Source organism: Coturnix japonica, chromosome Z (assembly GCF_054131305.1).
Source record: "Coturnix japonica strain WE chromosome Z, WE-NBRP24, whole genome shotgun sequence".
Classification (NCBI taxonomy): Eukaryota; Metazoa; Chordata; class Aves; order Galliformes; family Phasianidae; genus Coturnix; species Coturnix japonica.
This window is the reverse complement of record NC_140702.1, coordinates 1,080,143-1,102,649: the sequence shown is the minus strand read 5'-3', so window position 1 is coordinate 1,102,649 and position 22,507 is coordinate 1,080,143. Positions and strand designations below refer to the sequence as shown.

The window sequence follows — 22,507 nt, the reverse complement described above, 5'->3', positions numbered from 1 at the left end:
TGTTTGGATGGAGCAAAGCTCTTTTCAAAGTAAAACAATCTGTGAATAGAAATACCAGCAGCACTCACTAAGTAGATTCCTTCATAGATGGTTTGTGTGAGGTTTTGTTTTTTTTTTTTTTTTTGAATATATTTCAGATTTAAGGAAAAAGGATTTAAGGAACCAGTAATGTACAAGATGAACAGTTCAGCAGTCCCCTACCCAGTTATTTTCCCAAAGTCCTATTCAGTGTTGTATAACACTCCTTAAATCTCCAAAGCAGGAAGGATTCCAGCCCATTTCACTGGCTGTAAAGCACAGGCATTGCAGATACAGTTTATATACAGTACAGTTTTCTCCTTCTGTTGCTGTGCCAGTGACCACTTCCAGACTGTCAGGCCAGTCTCCTTATTTTCCTTTTCCCCCATCTTTTGAACTGTCATTGAACCAAAGTTCCTGCTGGTAGGGCGCTCCAGTAGGATTTCTTTCATTGCATTGCTGCCCTTCAGTGCTTATTTCAAGAGGGATGTGGGAAACTTAAGGACAGAACAAGAAAATGGAGCAGCTGCCATATAAGGGAAGTTTAAAAGGACTTGCATTGTCATATTTTGTAGAGAAGAAGGTTGAGGGGAAAAGAGTTTTAGAACATAACGGTATGGCAAAATAGATGGAAAAGCTAGCTAGGAAACCTGCTTTTGAAATCTTTCTGCATGCTGCTTGCTGCATTAGGGATTCTTTGTGTCATTATTATTTTCTGATTTCTGAGGATTAGACCCTCTTGCTAACTCTGAACACCTGAGGATGTGATTTCTAACAGGTTACACTTGTGACAATCCCCTGTCCTTGCAGCAGACTGCTGGGTTGTCCCAGAGCAGCAAGCTTTCAAATATACACTGAAGCTTAAAGCCTAAAATTAGGAGTCAGGTATTTAAGGTTTACTCACACCACTAATTTCATTACTTTCAGTGGAATTATTTGCAGGGGTATGGAGCTGACAGTGTTATTTAGGTATGCAGGTTTAGGCTCCAAGTTTTACACAGAGGTGTCTGTGACACTGTCCAAAACCTCAGATTATTGTAGATTTGCATTTTCTGCAGAAGCTTTGGAAAAAGGAAAACAAACCCAAGGGATTCTAGAAGGATCACGTAATGAGTCCATTCAGCAGACATATGTAAGATACATTTGTCGTTGCCTTACAGCAAACTGCAATATCTTCACATTTCTGCGGTGTGAGCTTCCACATCTGCACCGCAGCAGGTTTTTGCATGACAGTGATTATAGCAGTTTTACTGGTGATTTGTTTGGATTATTATTTTTCTTCGTGGAATTTAAATGCAGCCAATTGCAAACCTCTGAATCCACTACAAGACTGGAGCTGTTTTTTTCCATATTAATAAATAATTAATTTTGACCTGCAATCCAATAAAGCCAACTTGCTGCAAACAAAATTCTCCCTCCTCTTAAAAAAATAATTTTCATGACAAAAATTCTTTATGATGTGAAGCATACCTTCTTTGGAGCAGTGGAAACTTTAATTAAATCATTCTTACGTGTAAATGGGTCTGGTTTTCCTATTTTTTGCTCAGTATTTTACTACTGCAGGACTAGCATTAGCACAGATTTGTGTCTATACTTAGCTTGCCAATTTGTAATAGAGGTATCCAAATGTAAAGAAAGACTTTATGGAATCTGTTCCTGAAATGAGAGTGTCAGTATATGCTTTGTTGTAGCACAGGCCATTGAGAGAGCTCCAGATCCATTACAAATGCCCAGGTAGTGATATCCTGATTTGCCTACTCAGGCATTTAACCTCTCTGGATATCCTTACAAGCATGTCTCAGCAGACATCAGTGAGGCTTAAAGAGCCTAGGCAAGACTACTCTTTGGGGGGCGGGGAATAGGAGGCAAAAAGCCTTATTTAGCTTCAGTAGGGGACATTTTCCCTTCTCAAAACTTCTCACCAACTCTTCAGATGTCCTCAGCTGTGCAGTGATACTGGTGACCTTGCTAATGACTTCATAGAGTGATATCTGGATCTAACAATGGCTCTAGTGACAGGCCTGTTGTGATCTCACACTCTGTTCCTAATTTATGTCATTGTCTTTAGTCATTCACATGGACATACAAATAAATGAAGTCATTCAGATTGCATAAGATTTCCGAGTTAAAAGCACATCAGGTACAACTAACTACAGGATTCTACTGCCTGCCAAATTCTTCCAGCATATCCTGATTTCCGTGTGATCTTACCACAGCCAGGCTTATAAACATAAACATTGCAGCTTATTATTCTTTCACTATCAGTATTTCTGCTACCAGCTTGATACAGCTTGTAAAAACTGCAGATCCACAGTATTTATATGCTCCTATACAGGCACCAACTTCTACAGCTAAACTCACACGGCACTCCTTTTTCAGCAGCAGTTCATAGTCCTGAGCAGGTACCTGTCAGATCCCTAACTCTTGCATGACTTACTGAGTATTATCCTTGATGGGTTGGTTAGTTGTTTTTAATCTACACGTTTCAAAGCAGGGAAAGACCATCTAGGAGCGATATCCCTTCGCTATCAAGTGCTGAGGTAGCTGCCCTGAGGCGGCGGCCATGGCCGACCGTTGGGCCATTCCCACCTCTTGCAGTTGTGTCTGACTTGAATGCAAGTGAGCTACATCCTACACAAGATAACACTGAATTAGTACAGCTCCAATATTTTATATCAAGCCAAGGAGTAGATTAAATCTGCTTCCATGCTTTAACACAAGTATTTGGATGTGTGGTTAGTTTTCTAGCTCCATCGTGCAAGTGTTTCTTAACTTGGAGTCTGAGCCATCAAAGCAAGATGTTCACAGGGAACTGTTTGTGGTGGTAAAGCTCAAAACTATGACCTCAAAGCATTGCAAGGCTTCAGCAGGTAGAATAAATAGACTTTGAGACGGGATAATCTGACTGCTTTGTTCATCCTGAGCAGTGACTGAGTAAAGAGACCAGGCTGATACCTGGTGGTGGTCAGCCCTTAAATGGGATCTAGGAGAGGTGCAGCCAAGCTCTACCCCTTCTGGGAGCAAAGCTAAATTACCTTCACCTGTGCTCCCACAGCTGACCCGTCACTTGCCTCAGATGGTTAATCAGAGGTTCAGGCTGTGATCAACAGTTTGCCTTACAAGTGTCCTGAGTAATAAACAAGAAGTAGATGAAAAATGAGTTTGTGCTTTAAAAAAATAATCACATTTTCATGAATGGTTTTAGTGCTCACAGAAGTTCTTACTGAATTAGGGGTTGTTTCATTTTTCTTGACCTTGATTTAAGCAAGCTTATGCTTTCTCCTGATGATAATAGTAATCAAGATGACAATAGAAACATTCTTTTTGTTGTTGTTTTTGTATGGTCACTGTGTAATTGTGACCATAACTCTCAGTTCTGTGTCTTTTCTGCAGTGATCAAACTGTTTTGTTGTTAGTATGACTGTGGTAAACTGGATATTTGAATGCAAAGTTTGGTGTGAGCTGGAGGAGGATGCTTCATCCCCAGTAGGAACAATTCTATTTGTGTTTAGAATTAACAACCCGTAGCTAAAGGAAACAAGTTCAAAGCTACTGTGCTTCAGTGAGAAGACTAACTAAAGGGAGGATGGTTTCTAAACACTGAATGTATATGGATGTGGCTGATGGTAGGGCAGAGCAGCTCTTTCAGCCTGACACTCCTCTCTGGCCCCACACTTCTTTTATATATTCATGCTGCTTATTCTCATAAATGATCAAATTCTTACCTTTTTTAATGAGCCTGACAGACACTTCACAGTTAAAAATAAAAGGCAATTTCTTCAATAAAAAGCTGCAGGGAACACTGGCATGCGAGAAGGCTTTTCTCAACTAAAGAGGAAAGTTTAGCACAGATTTCAGCAATGCAGACGTGAATACTTGGCAGTGACTGGAATCAAAAAGACAGACCTGACCTACTGACATAACGAGTGTACTAGGGTTGCAATATACTCTTATTTAAAAGTTGAAACATTTTTTCCATTATGTTGTCATTGACTAAAGGCTCTGGAATATTCTGTCAGGTTTTCCAGCATTGTTGAGCTGAGTTAAAATGTAATCAACTTAAAACAAATAGAACAAAACCCTCATCTAGTAAATATCAGTTTCATTCTGGAAAGATAACAGGTTGTTCCTGCCCTCTGACCCTGCTGCTTGTGTAAAAGCACAGTCTCCAATCATGCAAATGGAACATTAAACCTTTCACTGTTCACTTCTTTCTCCTTGGAACGAAGCACCTCTGTGGTTGTGTGAGCAGTATAAGAAGCTGGCCTTTCATTTATGTCACTGAATAGACTGGTAAAGACTCAGCAGAATGTTAGACACAACTGATGAGAACACTGGACAGGATGCTGAACTGTTTTGGACTGAGGTGCCCCAGGGCAAAGTGTGGAGCAGATGTCTCTGGGCTTCCAAGAGGCTGCGGGCTCCTGAACTGAAGGCAGTCTGCCCAACTCAGTGCAAACAGACATGCTCTGGTCAGAGATTTGCAACACTTCCGCAGAGCACATCTGAGCTTATCACACAGTATTGGCAGCTATCTTCTTCTTTAGAAGACAGGAAGATTGTGGCCAGGCGACAGCACTGAGATAGATGAGTTGTGCTTGGTTTGGTTGTGGGAAACACAAGTGATCCACTCCTTCACATGGAATTTTGCTATCAGCCATACTCTGGCAGTGGCACATCTTTAAGAGCAGGTGTAGGCGATGTTTATTCTTGATTCCAGTTTGTCCTTTGGAACATGCATCTGAGTAAGCACTCATGTGCCCTTCAGTTAAAGTGGATCTGTGGAGACAAGTAGGGCACAGAATCCAGAAAGGGGCCGTGGTTGCAGCATTTCAACAGCATAGTGATGAGTAGAAGATGAAAGCCCAGACTGAACCCAGTAAGGGTTCAATAAATGAAACTTCCAGTGGGAATATCTTCTGTTCTGGGGTTTGACAACCCTCTCCAAAATCTTTAGAGTTGCAGTTGCAGTGGCAGGCAGGTCAGCTTGCCTTCTTGCTGTCATTAAGGAATGTGTCAGTATTGTAGGTATCCCACTGTGTGCTTTTCTGATTTTCCTTTCAATACAACTCATTACTTCACTCGTGCACCTGGTCTTGTTGTGTGCTTGCTCCTATGCTTTGCACTTTCTACTTAGACAATAAAAGGACCAAAGAGAAAACAATGTTTCTTTATGTTAGAAGTACAGTGGCCTCACATGTCAATATTTCTTTTCCCCCTATGCACTCTGCCTTAGTTTATTTTTTTAAACACTTTGGCCTCTTTTAAGGAGATTTGAGTTCCAGAGCAAACCAGTTTGCACAACATGCGCAGCTTCATGTTGCATTGGACTGATCACATTTGTTATGTCTACCAGCTGATAGAGTTTTCTGAAAATATTTAGCCTGTAATGTAACCCTTCCCAGTATTATGTTTTTACTGCAAACATGCAATTAATCACCCTAATTGTTCCAATTACCCAGGACCCCAAGTGATTATAATAAAAGAAAAAAAAGATAGTGGCGGCCCAGGTTGGCTGTAGGATCGAGATGAACATTCAGCAAAGCTCAGAAACCTTCCACGTGTCCTTTTGTGTCAGAGTTGTTGTCCTGGACTGAGCACCGTGTAACTGAATCTGAGTGCTACTGGTGTCTCTCAGGTGATGGTTGCACGCTGCGCTCCAAAATGTTGCCAGATTTGAGAGTACTAAAAGTGTCTGTTGTAAAATAATCACATGAGGAAGACTTGAATAAATGAGCACACATAAATGACATTAGCCAAATATTAGAGCTCTCGGTCTCATTAACAAGACTGGTATCATTCAGAGGCTTAGGTGTATGTGCATAGTTCTAATTCCTGAAAATATCTGAAACCAAAATGAAACCAGAATACTGTTTCAGTGCTTTGTAAATCATAAACAGAGCTGGTTTCCCCCCTTTCAAATAGTTCTCATGCTAGGAGCTTGAGTCTGTAATAAGTTTCACTTGTTTGGCACGTGCTCACGCCCAGTTAAAAATCCTTGGAAATGGTTCTAAAGTTAATATCCAAGCATGAACCTGTGAGCAGAGATTCTAGCGGATGTGCCAGCAAGAGGTCTGTGCTTCCAAGACTTCTGAAAATCTGTGCAGCGACTCTAACCAGCTCTGGAGAAAACAAAGCCAACTATAGTCTGAATTTCTTCTCTTTAGAAGGAAATGGCATTTTAACGTTCCAAAAATGTGTGAGGTGTTTGCTTTTATTTTGCTACTGGGAGACTATTTGAAGAGTTTACAGTGTTGAGAAATACGTATGTTTTTATATATACACATATATATATATATTCACTCATATATATGTACATATGAGGGTATAATTCTTCTCTCATACCACCATTACATCACTGTTTATCTGTTGTAAATCTGGGTCACTTGTGAATTACATTACTGTGAATGCAGATGGAGCTTATACTACAGCATGGGTCTGAGATGCTCTTTTATGATAGGATTAGTGAATCATTTGTGTCCAGATGCGGATTTGTTTGGAGGAAGGGATCAAGAAGGTCCTGACTTTTGATTCCTGCAACATCCGTGGGAACTTATGTTCTTCTGGCACTTTGTTCCTTGTCTTTGCATCTCTTTCCCCAGCACATGAGCTGGAGTGCATCTTCCCCTCTGTAGCTTGACATAGAACTGGAGAAAGGGAAGCAGGGCTGGCACTATAGAAGTGTTTCCGTGCTAGAAGAGATTAAGCTGAGTCCTCAAAGTGATGTGGGAATGGACCTAAGAGTGGTTTTCAAAATCATAATCCAGGTGCCAGCAAATGCAGAATTAACACAATGCATAAAGTAAGGATGCAGAATGCTATAAAGACCAAGAAAACTAAATATTTCTAAGAGAAATTGGACAAAATCATGGGGAGATACCCATGAGGGTAATGAATAGAGTTATGAATTGCACAGAAATTGTTGCATCTCCTGAGTTAATGCTGATAGTGTTGGAACAATGATTCCTTGAATGCCTTTCTTCTGAGCAATATAGGCTGAGTAATTACCTCTGCTATTCTAATAGTCTTAATGAAGTTGGCGGAAGTCATTGGGTGCAGTAATCTTTATATAGAGAGTTTTCTTTGTTTGAATTCTTAAGGTAGTTACCCATCTCTTGCAGTCTAAGCTGGCTGTGCACAGCTAGCCAGTCATCTGACAGAAAGTAACTAATTACATAATTATAGATACGGACGTGTATATTTTATGGAAAAAAAATAGCATGCCACCCTGGTGAGTAAATATTTATGAAGTTCTGTAGCCTAGAAAATACTAAGAGGGACAAAGCAAGCGCCAGTTAGTTCTGTGTGCTTTGGATCAGGTTTCAGCCATAGTCAGTGCCAATTATAAAACTGAATGGAGTGACATAGCGTATTAAGGAACATATAATTTGTCATACAGTGTCAACAATGCTGCCATTTTATATTTCTTGAGGTAGCAGTTTTGAGCCAACTCTTGTTAAGTGTCCCAAATCTCATTTAGCGTGTCAAAAAGTACTTTCATTGTTAATTCTCTGAGTACAGGAGAAATAGGCGTTGTGATAGACAGATTTTGACAGTCATAGCAGAGCTAAGCCTCTTAATGGTGGGATTTAGCTTGTTTCAAGTGTGCAATATCTGGAGCCAGCCCTGCTAGGAAAAGCTGTTCACTGCAGCTGTCTCACTGCAGCACATGCACCATTCCAAGTAAATGCCATTTTCAGACTCTGACCTGTTGCATTTATCGCTTTGAAAAAATAAATCACAACAAAATGGGCATAAACTCATATTTTCTAAGAGTAGGCTCAAAACCTAAAATTATTCATTATTTAATGGCTGCTGAAAGTGAAGTGTTACAGTCCTGAACACATCCTAGATATTTACTTTATGCTGCTTTTCTGCTCCATGTCCTAAACTGCTGAGAAACTTTCAGCATGACGTATGATAAGGCAAAGCAGTTTCACACATCTGAGGTGGCTTTGATACATGAAGCTAAAGCAGTTCTGCAGTAGTGCAGGAGCAGAGCTGCTGAGAGCCCTCCTTTTGCACTACAAGTAACACATAAAAGCTGAGGTCAGCTCTGCAGCTGCAGCAATGGCAGGTGCTAGGAGGAGAAGGCAGGCACAGACTGTGGGCCACATGCTGAGGGTACAGCACACGGCTCTGGGCGCTCACTGGGTGTGTGGTATTTACTTTCCAGGAAAAGGTGGCGTTTTATAATGTTTAAATTTATTTTTGAAACTCTGACATGAGAGCCAGTCCCAGCAAATCCCACTGCCTACAGGGAAACGAGCCTTGTGGGAGCACTAATGAAAGCACCCAGAGACTCAGGTTGGATCCAAGTGACAGCGCAGGTGAATTTTTCCTGTTGAAGAGTTCAGTGCCTGAGTTTGTACAAAGCATCAGACCATTTCAGCTTGTGTCTTCTAATGATCTGTATTGCATGGCAGCCTTGACATTGCCAGGCAGAGGAGCTAAGTGACTTAATTCGGCTCAGCAAAGCTCATTAGCTTCTGCCAATTCTTACTCTTCAGATGTTAAGATCCCTTAAAATCTTGGCCTGCCTCAATGTTAGGGAGCCAGTGCTCTCACCTCTGCTTCCCCACTCTCAGGCATTTCAGGTCTCTGGTGTAGCAATGTGATTTCAAGAACTCAGAACACGTTCTCCCTGAATAAGTTTAGTGAAATTAGATACTTCTTCTTTTTTAATTAAAAAGATAAATTGTTTTGGCTGCGCTAAAGTCTAAAAACAGTGTTTTACAATGAGAGGGAGATGTATGACATGCATGACTTTTCTTAATATGCTATTCTTATACAACTCATTAGAGGATCTAAAAGCCCATTATATTCCAGAGTGTGCCTGATTACTGCGCTTCTCCTACATAATATCCTATAAATCCCTATAAAAAGAAGGAAACAGTAGACAAAACGAATGTTTTTTGAGTACTTTGATTGCAAATGAGGACTATATCTCTGATTACTGCATTTTATGAAAAGTGTTCTGAAATGTTATTTTACATGCTGTCCCAAGTCAAGGCTTATTTTAAAAACAAGCTTTTGACAGCAAAAGTAAATTCACATGATTATCTGCATAGTGCTGGATATATTTTGTAATAATGGTTTAAATTACCATCATCATTTCAGCACCTTTTAGCGCTATGAAAGAAGGCTTTCTTTGCTGCCTTTCAATGTGCTGAGTCTGGCGTGCTGGAATATCAGCCACAATTCCTCTAAAGATTTTCCTGCACAGCATCTACCTGTAAGTGGAATCAATATTAGGGCCTGAATTCTGCCACCTGCTCGTACTTGCTGTGCAAATTGTTCCACTGAAGCCAACACGGCTCTGTGCACAAAATCATTTCATAAGCCACAGGGTGAGATGCTCTAAATTACTATTATGCCTTTGGTTTGAGCTCTCATATCTGTTCTGATTAGAAAAGATAAGTAAAAATTCAGATGAAAAGAAAACAAAAAACAAACAAAAAAACCACCTTAACTCTCATTAAATGTTATTTCATTTTTGAAACTTTTTAACAACCTGCGAAATGATAGCGAGCAGGAGTATTCCTCTTTGAAATCCAGACTGAAGGTGGACCTTTGCTTTAAGGAATTTTTACTGAGTTTCATTACCTTTTTTATTTTATTTTTTTTTAAATTACTCTGTGGTTTTTTTGTTGTTTGCTTGTTTGTTTTGTTTTTTTTTTTTGCTTGGATGAAAGGAAAAAGCTGGTTCTCATCAAAACACTGTAATCAAATGTTCTGTATTGCAAGCATTTGCTCACTGGAAAGACCTGGCACGCAATGAGACCCTTTGCAGCTCAATGTTTGCACTTGATTGTCTGCTTGTGTAACAACTGTGCCCAGACACTGAATAAACCAGGGCACAGATACTGAATTTACTGCAGCTGCTGAAGTTTCTTTGTGTTTCTGACCATCAGTAAGGACAGCCCAGTCTTTATTCACTAAACCTCTTTTAGCTGGTCATGCTCTGCACTTGGGAAATGAAAGATACAATGCTCTTTAGCTTAGGCTCTGGGATGACATCAGAAATGGAGTGCATATTGGGACATGCCTTGGGCACTAGCATGGTGTCCACAGCAATACCAGGGCTGTGTGTTCCAGTAAGGAGGAAGAAAGGGACTTCACCAATGGATGTGGTTATCCCAAAGCAACAGGAGGGGAATCTCCAGCAGCACTCAGGATGGGATACTGAGAGGAATCACAGCTTATTGTCAACCTAGATGTTGTTCTGTATGTAGTTTCATGGACCACTGTCTTTGGGAAGAAGGACGTAATGCTTTCTTGGTGTTATTCACTAAGAATTATTATTTTAAATTAAAAATATTTCCTCCTTTTGGTGGTTTTGACACTCTGCTTGTTGCTAGCCTTGGTCAGAGGATTGATACTACATTTCCTTGTGCTTTGGATTGACCCCTTTGACTTTTCACTCTTCAATCTCAGCTCATTATCAGCATTGTCATCACCTGGTGTCTGCTGAAGCTGCTTGTGTCTGTGCAACCTTAGGCCTGGTTTATCCAGTTTTGAAAGCAGCTGATTCATTTCACTTCAGTGGCACAAAACTGCTGAGCCTGGGGCAAATTGCCAGCAGCCGTGGGGAGATGAGCGTCACTGCCAGCCTGACTGGCTGCTCCCCCCCACTGACACATCCAACAGCTGATGAGAAATCACTTTTACTGAAGCTTTTGGTGAGGAAGAATGCAAGTTGGCCAAGACCATAGGATTAAAATTCTTTTTTTCTTTTCAAGTATTATGAGGTAATCTCTGAATAATAAACGGTCAAGGTTTTGGTTGTATTTTTTATATGAAAGTTTGTCTTTCCAGCAGCTCAATTTCCCCAGCACCAAACTGGGAATTAGTTCAACACTAACAGAGGGAGAGAGTCATATTCTGAAAAAATCCCCTGCAGAACCTGTCTTTTTTTTTCCTTTTTTTCCTGGAGGGTTGTGGTGCTGGGTGTGTTTTTTGCATGTATTAAACAAACAAAAGAAAGCTTGGCTTGTGACTGAAGAAACTTTATAATAAAAAAAACTTAGATCACAGCCTTCTGTTGCAGACTGACTTCTATGATGAAGCAGGGATCAGTTGTTCCAGATGGCTCTTCAGATGACCATTTTGTAGCATAATCTTTCTCGATGTTAAGCTGACTCTTGTACTTAAAGTACTGCATGATATGGCTTGGTGTCAATTCATTTGCCTTCAGTTTTGGGACACCTTTCTCACTCAGATCCTACATTTCCACTTCTCTGTCTCACTCCAATTGCTCCAGTTTGCTTTATTACTCATCTTTCTGTATCAGGATGGCTTGCTTTGAGCTTCCCCAGTCTCTCCTTGCTGCCTGCAAAGAGCAGCTCTTCTCTGGGATGGCTCCTCCAGCATCTCCTGCTCCTGCCAGCCCTCTGAATCTGCCCATCACATTTCCATTGAGAAGCTTCACTTCTGTTTAGGTCTTTAACAAAACTGCCTCACCTCACAAACTGCACAGCAGCAGGTTCACTGTAACTTTTTTTCCCCACTTGTTCACAATTCAAGGAGCATTTGAGAACAATTTGTAGGGTGAGCCACCAGGAACCCCTCCTTACCCATCCAGTTTGTGCTACTGGGAATTGCATCTACAGTTACATCACTTCTCATATATATAAAAACTTGCTGCTAGGGGAAATGACTGTGGCTGCATTAAATACTGCTGATAGTATCATTTGCTGACTGTTCTGCAAAGGTGCTGATGACGTCTGTACGTAACTGGAAACTGCCTCTTGTGCAACTTTGAGATGCTGAGTCTCAGCCTGTAGAGTCAATTGCACGTTGTGTTATTCAGCTTTAATCTCGTTAAGTAGAACTTCTAGGGGTATTTATAGCTTTATTCAGTACGTAATGTTCAACAAAAGGTCACTGGGCAGCATAACGTCAGTTAAAATAATAAAAGCACTAATTAATTGACAGGATGTTTTCACTACAATTTAATCTGCCAGAATGCAACTCTGCCTGGAGGACATAAATTGTCTTCCCTCACTTCTTGATTTCCTTGCCTTCCAGTTTTAGCACTTGTAAGGCTTTCCTTAATCTAGTGATTATTGCTAAGATAGTTTATGAAGCCAACATTAAAGAAAGCAAAATTAACTTTGGGATTCTGTTGTATGCATTTCCCACCTTATTCAAGCTGTTGCTTTTGTTTTCTGTTTGAAGGAACACAGTCTGCCACCAATACTTCAATGAACATTCAGCATTGAGAAATTTTCACAGCATCAAAATATCTTCTTCAGTGAGCTATGAGAGGTGTCATACACATATGTTTTTCTATCCATGCAAAGCCATTATTTGTGAAAGAGAGGTGGAGTTTCATAGGGATAAATTTATGGCTGATGGGTTTCATTATGGTTATCTGTTTTGCAGAATGTGCTGTTTTAATTAACAGTTAAAGCTTGTAACGCTGTTGTGATTGTTTAAAAGGATGACTGAGTAATCCAGAGAGTGGGCGAATTCCTAGAGAGTGTGTATGCATCTAGAGAAATAAACCTTAACACATAACTATTGATAATTTCTAATGCCACAGATACCTAAGTCATCATACAGATACCACTGCAGTTTTAGTGAGCTACTTTGTATTTTCCTTAGTTAACATGTAGTGAGTGAGAAAAATGGGTTATCAGTAGGGCGTGGAGCCTTGCAATTCTGGAGAACTACCTTGCAGACCAGCTTCTGTCCCCAGCCAACAAAACTGGCACTGCTGAATGTTTCCAGGAGCAGTGATCCATAGCTCTTGCTCACGGCATCAGGAGAGTGCCAGAACCCCTCCCAGGGCTGCTGGGAAAGTACTACAGAATTGCTTTTTTAAGTTATTTCTTAAGTATTTGTTACACTAATAGTAATTGCTAGTTTCATAAATAACGATGATTTACACAGGGAAAAGCAATCTCTGCAGGTGCGTACAGTAGAATAATACAAAGACGGTAACAACGACGGTAACAACGACGGTAACAAAGACGGTAACAAAGACGGTAACAAAGACGGTAACAAAGACGGTAACAAAGACGGTAACAAAGACGGTAACAAAGACGGTAACAAAGACGGTAACAAAGACGGTAACAGATATTCAAAAGGTTATTTACGAGGAAAAACTCACCAATATTGAGGCCTTCACTGGGAAATGCTGAGGCAATCTTCACCAAGGAGCAGTCTCCAAGAGATGCTGCCTTAGTGGTGGTCAGCCCTGAAATGGGATGTAGGAGAGGTGGAGTTGAGCTAAATTACTCTCACCTGTGCTCCCACAGCTGACCCGACACTTGCCTCAGCTGATTAATCAGAGGTTCAGGCTGTGATTACCAATCTCCCATACAACGTGCTATCCATTTTTTTACTTCAGCCCACACAAATCCATTGTAGTAGAGGAGGATGCTTTTTCACATGACGAGCTCTTTGCCATACAAATATACGAATGCTGCTTTTCCCTCAGGTAGGAGCCACTTCAGCATTAAGCACAGTGAGCATTCACTAAGTAAACATCATACGTTGTTCAGGATAATCACTGTAGCACACACCATGAATGCTGAGTGTTTTTCATTAACTAAATATCCAAAAGTGAACTGGAAAATGAGATTTAACAAATAGTACCCTGAAATCAGCCATAAATTTAATTAAATAAACACAAGCAGACAGTTGAAAACCTGATCTGAAATTCTTAGTAATGAGTACCACAGACAGATACATCAGTGCTTGTAATCAATTAACAATACTGGGAGAGGTGATAGAAAAAGGGCAGTTTTTATTTCAGAAAGGAAGCTGATGAAATGTTGGCAAACATGTAGTGTGTGGGGGGGAGGGAAAGGGGAGGAGGTGAGCCTCCCATAGGAACAGTAACTAGAAATGAAACTTCTTCAGAGTACCAGGCTAAGAATGAATCCTTGCCTGGGGCAATGCCTTGGGCGCTCAGTCTGAGTCCCTGCACCCCATCTGCCAGTTTTTGCACACCAAGACCTGGGGCTGGGAGCAAGCCCCCATCCAGCTCCTTGCTCTCCCATTCCTTCTCCCTGAGAGAGGCAGATGGTTTACCAACTGCATTCAAGACAATTTGCAGTGGGGAAAAAATCTTCTGGAAATAAAAATGTTTTGCTGGTGGTTATTCACTCCCAAGTACAATATTCAGGCATCAGTTCAGTACCTGAACTGCATTCTAGCAGAGGTGGGATCTGAGATTTTGATCTGTTTTCTGTGACACCGTCCCTTTTGCAAAGTGAAATTTCAAAGCAATAAGAAACACCATCCTACACAAATGGCATTTTTTTGGAGTCCAAGGTTTATTGACTCTTCAAAGATCTTCATTTTATGCTGATCTGGAGCTTTAACCACCAGCACATTGGGCAGAGCAGGACGGCCTCCTCCAAACACAGCTTGCAGGCACTTTTGGATCAACCCCCTGAAGCTAAGAAATGCTTTTGTCCAGCCTTGTTCTCTTGGGGCATGATTCTGTACAGATCAGCTGGGAGGTTTGGGGTTGTGCTGGGCAGCCTGCTAAGCTGCATTAGCTGTAAAGTCCCATATATAGAGCAAAAGAGGTTTAACTTTGTCTACGTTTTCCCTATTTTAGTCAGTGTAGAACAGCGGGCTGTCCCGATTAGCTGGCATTTCCCCTGACAGAAACCAAATGGCTTACAGCTTGAATAACTGTCTGTCCCATGTTTGTTATAAATTCAGTAGATGAAAAAATTATTTAAGTTTCTATGTTTTTACAGCATTTCCCACCAGAGAACACTAACACTTGTAAAACAATAAATGCTATAGTATAACATAGCAAGACTAGTAAAATGCTGAACAGTAGATAAAGTTATTTACAAAAGACCATTATGGTTTCTTCTGGAGAAGTGAAGGCATTTAATTTTAAGGTACATGTGCCAGGCATAACTTTCAGATGTTACAAAAAGGACCATAAATACAGAACTGCACATGTGCAGTTAGGTACATTTTCAATCTTAATTATTTCCCTCACTAAAAATAATTTGCCCCTGTGTTTGTTCTCATCTCTACCCTGCCAGACCCTTAAAAATGAACTACTTCACTAAGCATTTCAAGGGAAAAATAGGAGCCGCTGAACTTCTGTGTCCCTCTTGGGCTGATTTTAAAACAAGGTTTAATGGGAGGACTGAACATGCAGGGGATCAGAGGGAAAAGCTGTTTTGTTTTAGAGCAGCGAATGGATTGGGGACATTTCTTGAGTTAATCCAGTTTGTTCCCTGACAGGGTTTTTTCCATTCTTGCCGTAATACTGAATTCCAGTGCAAATGTTGACTGCTGCTGTCCCAGGATGATGGTTAGAAGGGAAGTGCTTGGCACTGCCTCTTTGTTACTCATTGCAGTCAAGTCAGAGTCAGCTTGCAGGATGGGAAAATGCTTATTAGCATAGAGAAATTAAGCAGCAGAAGCAAATGACTGTCTGCTGCAAATCTATCACTTTGCACATTTCAGCATCTTTGAATGAATGAAAGTCAGGGGCTTTAACGGCAGAGAGGTGGCAGCTGCGTTTCAAGATGTGCTTGAACTCCACCAATATCTGTTGATGTTGCCAGCATATGAATTTCCATCTCTGGAAAAGCAAGAGGTGGCATGACAACGCAACAGGCTTTGTCACAGGGTACAGAAAAGTGACAAGGTGGCTGCTAAGAAGCCGCTGTAAAATTGTTAACCTTAACCAGTACTATCCTTGTTAATGATTCAGATATTCGATGTTCAAAATACTTTCAGCCATAATAGAAAATAATGAAATTTCCAGCATGATCGTGGATTTGCCATTTTTCCTTTGATTTTCATTGCATCAGTAAGTAAACAACAATGTAGTTCATGTGGCCGTGTTGTGGGTCTTTCTGTGCCTGGGTCTATAAGGGCAGTTTCCAGGGATCAGTGTGTGCCATGTGCAGGTGGTACTGGGGATGGCCAGCATAGATTACTGATGGAAGTAATAAAAGCAGGCCTGGGCATCACTGCAGAATGCTGGGAGTAAGAACAGAGGCCTCTTGGTTGGGGGGACACTGAAACTGACTTCATCAGGCAGCTGCTTTATCACATGCAATCAGCCAGCTTAATCTAGAATTTCACTTTGGAGGAGGAAAAAGTAACTCAGAACTACAGATATTTTCTTCTTATTATTATTTTTTTCAGAGTGAGCTTTGCTATTTTACATACTTTGATTTTATATAGCTACAAGAAATGCTTTGGCAAAATGTTTAACATCTGTTGGTTTCTGTTTAGATTCTGACATGTGTTTTTTGTATGCTTAAGTTTAGAGAAACTATGAATTCTGCCTTTTGAATTTTTTCATATGCTTAAGTTGTAACTATTGGAATCTACTGGATGTTTAACATGGAAGTGAGGAAGGAAGGAAGGTATTAGTTTTACTGGGAAGAAATTGTTGAAAGCTCCTTTCAGCCACTATTTTTCTAACATCAAATGGAAGAACTTATCTATATTGATTAGTATTTGACACTGTGTAACATAAATCTCTATTCAGAGGCACTGCCGCAATGAAATATTCTGCATTTATTATGTAATAAATGTTTCTAGTATATGATGTTTGGAAACAATAAAGTAGAATTGGAGGGAATCCACTGCATGACTTGAGATCTTTTTACGTGTTGCTAACAGGTACTTGAAAGCCATTCTGAGTTAAGTACACTATTTGCAGTAGATTGTGAGCAAAGTAGATATTTTTAAAGACATACTTTTGTCATTGCCTGGAAGAAGCCTTTAGCCAACACCAAATCTGCATTCATTTTCACAGATAATCACAATCTTAATTAAACAAAGCTGAGCTGAATAGGATGGCAGTGAGATAATTTTAGACCATTAATCCATGGATATGAAAGCATTTCGTACAGCTGGGAGAGAACATGATAATCTGCTTAACATGTAGGGAAACTGAGGCAGACTGAGACTGCAAATTTCCTTGGGGTCATGCAAAGGAAGGCAAGGCAGAGAGATGCTCAGGACCTGAATCTCACCCCATGTGACTCCTGGTAGTCCTTCCTGGCCCTAGCAGAGCTGTCTCGGAGCAGGGCTGTTGTTCCCAGCCTGCAGACCTGCCTGAAAACTCAGTGCCAGCAGGCAAGCAACAGCCTTTGACCAACTTGTTTTAATTATGTGAGGAGCATGCTAGCTTTCCACAGTCATCTTTTAATCCTTTTTATACTTTTGTTCACACTATGTCACAGATACATACTGCACTGAGTTACTCCAACTTGATTCAGTTTGCAATAGATTCCACACAAGACTGAAAAGTGCCTGTTGCAGTTACCATGCCAGCCAGCCTGGCAGAGCTTCCTCCCAGTGCAGCCAGTACAACTTCTTAACCTTAGGCTAAGACAAAAGCAAAATTCTTTTGGGGTTGCTGGTCACAACTTGATGAAAAGGAAGAATACAAAATGTTTGTCAGTGGAAACAATCGTCCTGTTGGATCTTTTATTTCTTTTTTTGCCTTTGTTTTAATGACTGCTGTCTCTGACATAAAGAACCTGACTGCGTGTCAGCTAATAGAAAGCAGAAAATAAAGGGATCTGTCAAAAAATAATACGTAAAACTAAAGTAGAAATTTAAATGTTTGCCTTTTTCTGCTTGCTGTGCTCAACATCAGCCATGATAAACTCGTGACTGCTGCCATCCTCCTGTGCAGAGACTGGAGCTGGGCTCTCTCACACCTGTGCCAAAACCATCTCCACCTGAAATGGAGATGCCTGGCTGCACACTGAGCCAGATACAATAGCCATATATAGGAAGACTCTATAGATGGCTCCGTGTGTATTTTAGCCTGGGAACCTTGATGGAAAATACTTGGCATTTAGTGAAATCTGGTGCACTTTGAAGAGGAAAAAATGTGTTTCAGAAGTATTTTTATGAGCCCTAGGAATAAGTTCTTTCTGGCAAGTGTGACTTAGTGGCAGCCAAGGAGGTGATGCTTGCCAACGGTGGTTTCCCTGACCCACCCATGACTTCAGTGGTCAGTCCAGTGTGCCCTGCACCCACTGTCAGCTGTCACATAAGCCTGGACACTTGGGGGTCAGAGCTATTGTGAGGCCTCACCCTGTCCCCACTGCCAGGCATGAGTTGCCCCTTTTGGAGGGAAAGCAATTAGGAAGCCTTCTGCCACATATGTTGGGTTTATTTTGCTGTTAATGAATAAGCAGAGCTCCTTCCTAAGTTTGCCATCAGTTTGCCTTCCATTGCTCGAACACCAAACCCTATGTATTTAGGCTGGTTCCTCCTGACATGTCCCCACTAGGAGCTATCACCTCTGGCACATGCTTAGCAGGGAGGAGGGCTGGACTCCCCAAAACCATGGTTTGCTCAGGTTGTATCACCTCCAGGGGCTGACAAACTGCTTGTCTGGGATGTAGCTTATTAAATCAACCCTTTTTCTTTCTGCATAGCAAGAGTTAATTGTGTTAGTGTAAGAATTTTATTTCAAGGGGTTATTTTAAAAAAATTACCATTTTTCTTACAGTGAGGAACATGTCCAGTAATTGATGTGGGAATATTAATGCAATATGTGTGTGTTATCAATTTAGAAAAGCAGAAGACATATTTCCTTAAGCTTCTAATCATTTATACATATGACCTTCATTTATACAGCAGAAGGGCTATTCCAGAGAGCTACAATTTGCTTCAGATGTTTAGCATGGGTATTTTATTTTACCTTCCAACTGCCAAGTTTGGGATTATTTAGCAATAAAATTAGAAATGTGGATTTGAGTATGTACCAAAATCCTGACAGGTGTTAATGGAACTCAAGTTGAATATTTTATTCTTTAAATAGTAAAATGTAAACCTGCATTTGTTTAGCTTTGCCTTTCTGCCAACTATATCAGGTATCTTGTGTGACTAGAATCACTGTTTTCTGTACATGGTTTTCATGGCAGTTTCCAGAGCCTGATCCCAGATCAGGCTGTATTTATAGTCCAGCAGATTTCAGTGCCACAGATAATTCCTTAGGCAAATGTGTGGTTCTTGACCCAAAGAGATAGGAAATAAAACTCATTATGCAGTGTAGCCTCGATTTGCAGAATGTGCCTAGAGATGCAAATAGGCACCTCAGAGGATTTGCAGAAGGAAACAAAATCCTAGAAATGAAATTAAAGCAATTAAAGCATTATTGAAAAATCCCACTTAATGCCCATTCTTCATTTTTAAGTGTTCAGACATCTTTAAAAAACTTCTCCCTCTGCCTAACACAATTCAGTCATGTGGCTTTGGGTTATACTCAGTGCAAATTTGTCTTCAGAGGGGTTTCTTTGGGACCACAGGTACCCAGTTTTAGTCAGAGAAGTGATGCAGATCACTGCTTGGGACTATGCTCTGTTTTGGAGTGGAGTGCTGTGTGCATGAGAAAGGATGTAGGACACTGGCAGACCACAGTCTCAGCTTTCTTTGTTACAGAAGATACACTGCAAAGGATTTATGTTGTCTAGATTTTAATCTCCATTAGTGGCTCCTTAGCACCTTCCTGGGATGGATGGACTCCCACTTTGGAGGCACGTTTCCCTTCCTAGTGCCTGAGAGGAAGCTGAAGTGCAAGTTCTGGATGTCTGGAGCAGGGTAAATTCATCCCTTATTTAAGAGGAAAATCCTGGATCCTGTGTCTGGACCACATACTGAGATCAGGTGCTGGGGGCTTAGGACTCCTCTGGCTGCTGATGCTGCTGGGAGACGAGGGTTACAGTGCCATTCTGAACTGAGGAAAAGCTGAAAGGTGGGGCTGATCCTCCAGTAAAGCAGTGTAATCCACTCCTTTCCTAGCCTTGTCCTTGTCCAGGGTCTCCTCATGTCCTCCTTTGTCTCTAGATCATCCCTGTGCCCAGTGGCAAGTCCTGGTCCACTGCTCTCCACCAAGACACAGTTTGATGGGACAGAGATACAGCCTCTCCCAGGGGGAGGGGAAAAACACTTTGAAATCAAGCAGGCCAATAGTAGTAAAAGTTTAAAGATTAACATCATGCTTTTATTGGTGTCCTTGATTAATTGAAGGGAACTGCTATATAACTCAGAGCCAGAAATACATTTTTAAAGTAGACTCATTGGAGTTTGAGTGAGAGGTACCGGCTCCAGCCAGAAAATCTGTGTTAGTGCAGAAGAGTTATTTGACTTTTTTCTGGCTTTAACACCACTACAAAAATCTTTCTGCCAAAAGAATGGACAAACTTCTTTTCATCTGAGTGGAAATCAGCTAGAAAGCTCAGTTTAATCAGAGCTTTAGCTAGACTGGGGATTCTATGGTTTAGACACTATAAAGAAAACTGCCTGCCATGGTTTGACCTGTTTTGCAGCTGTAAGTATCTGACAGCCCACCAAGCCAATATATGCAAACTATTTTGTGTGGCTTTGACGACACAGTGCTCTGCAGCTCTTATTCCGCTGACTTCCAAATGACTTAAGAGAGTTTGCAGTTTGCTTTGAAATTTAAGCAGAATGGAGCTTTGGGTGACACTGTCGATCGAAAGGCTTTTCTCAGGAGGGAATGCTCCAGTGGCTTTTAATGGTCAGTGAATCTAATGATACAGACTGGCTATTTTCACATCTTCTGTTGTGCTGATCTTCTAATTTAATGTAAATGCATTATTGGAGGACTGACCTGCACTTATATAATCAGATCAGAGCAAAAAACACTGATATATTTTACTCTTAGGCAATTTAAATTCAATTTACAGTCGCTGTTTATTTTCACATACTTGGTTGTTGTTTTAAGAACGTTTTGTTGTTGTTGTTGTTTTTCCCCTGCACTGCTTGCATAACTGACATCTATTGCAGTATTAAATTGGTGCTCTTACTGTGCTCTGGAATTTGTTTTGTTGGATCTTTACCAGTTAGAAAATGTACCCAATTGAAAGGACAGTCTAAGAAGCAAGAAAGCCTTTCCACAAGCAGCAGCTGTCCCTGCTATTGATGCAACTAGAAAATACAATTTGAAAGGGTACTCACTTTCCTTTCCATGGGAGCATAGTTGATACCTGCCATGAGCTTCAACTTCCATACTGCAGACCTGAGGCTTTGGTCTCACAGATTCCTGTGTTGTGTTGCCACACCACAATTCTAGTGTTAAAATAGTGTTACCTTGCTGTGATACACCACATCTGTACATCTCATGTGCTCACTTGCAAAGGCACCTCTGTAGCACTGAAAGATTACTTCTGTAGCTTCTGAAGTACTGCGTCTAGTAAAAGGCAAAAGAGTAAGTACTTTGGTTTTCTATACAATGAAAAGCTTTAGCTTGATTATAATGAACAATTAGCGGCCCTGCAGAACAGTTGGCTTGCTACCCAGCTGGTGGGAAGTAGAAAGTGCTTTAGCTGCTTCAGTATCAAATTGAAATTCATTTTCTTTCTCCCAGTATAATTGGCCACTGCAGGTCATGTTAATTCAGTCATTCCTAAAGCATACTGTGCACACGCAGGGAGTATGCACAGGGTAAATGGGCGTTTCGTTCACTGGGGAAATGATTTGTGGCTATTTATACATTTGTGCTGTAATTTGTTATTTGAATTCTGTTGCCTAGATTGAAAAAGTATCTGACAGTCAACTGGAACCTGCAGTTCCATTTTAATTCTGCAGAGTAATAATTTTCTACTATTATGAAGTCTAACTCCAGTTATTATTTGTATTAGTTGGCGAGGCTTTTACAGCACAACAACCAGGAACTTGCCAAGCAGTAAATTCAATTGCAAGGTCTCTATGTCTTTAGGAAAAGCTTATATGTGATGCTTCCCTACTTAATGTAATAAAAGGAAATAATGAAGTGCACAAGCTCACAAGTAACCATTAACTTGTACTGTTCTGTATTTTAATGGGTGTTTTATGGATAACTTTCCAAACCATACAGACTCGGATAAATGCCTTTCCATTTCTCTGAATCTACCTTTTAATTTACAAAAAACCTGATTCACACAGATTCTGGAATTAAATCATCACTGCAGCTGCTGCGCTTTAAGTTTCCCAAACCTTTGTGAATCACTGTGTGGTTTTGAACAGCCTCATTGTTGGGACATAAATATTTTTGTAATTGATCAAATATGTTTCGATTGGTTTGGTTTGTGTTTTTAACTTTAAAATGTCATTTTTAGAAGTATACATTTAATTTATCGGAAACAAGATTAATCATGTTTTTAAGGCCCTATTTCTTTTAACGTCTCCAACTAATTGGAAAACAGGATTATTGTGATGTTTTGTCTCAGCCGATACAGCTTTCTTGGGCTCTGGATATGATTTTTCTACCTGCCTCCTTGCCTAACATTGTAGGGAAGTTTGGGCTACTTACATCTGAGACAAAAGAATCTGATACATCTGAGTAGATAAGGAAAAAGACAGAAAACCAAATGTGGCAGTGATCAAAAGCTTCAAGTATAACTTGGAGCCCTTTTAAATGTAATTCTAGGAGAGGAATGGTGACTCAGTGCTGCCAGGGACTGCTTGGGGTGGGCAGGCAGCCACAATTAATGGGTTTCTAGCTGGGACTGGAGTCCTG

The 22,507-nt window shown here is 40.6% G+C and overlaps 1 protein-coding gene across 1 annotated transcript in view; it reads left to right on the top strand.

Annotated features, from left to right (window-relative positions):
- The window catches only part of LOC107307923 (uncharacterized), a 201,861-nt gene that overhangs the window by 21,791 nt on the left and 157,563 nt on the right, over positions 1 to 22,507 (top strand). The gene's annotated exons all lie outside the window — the stretch shown is intronic.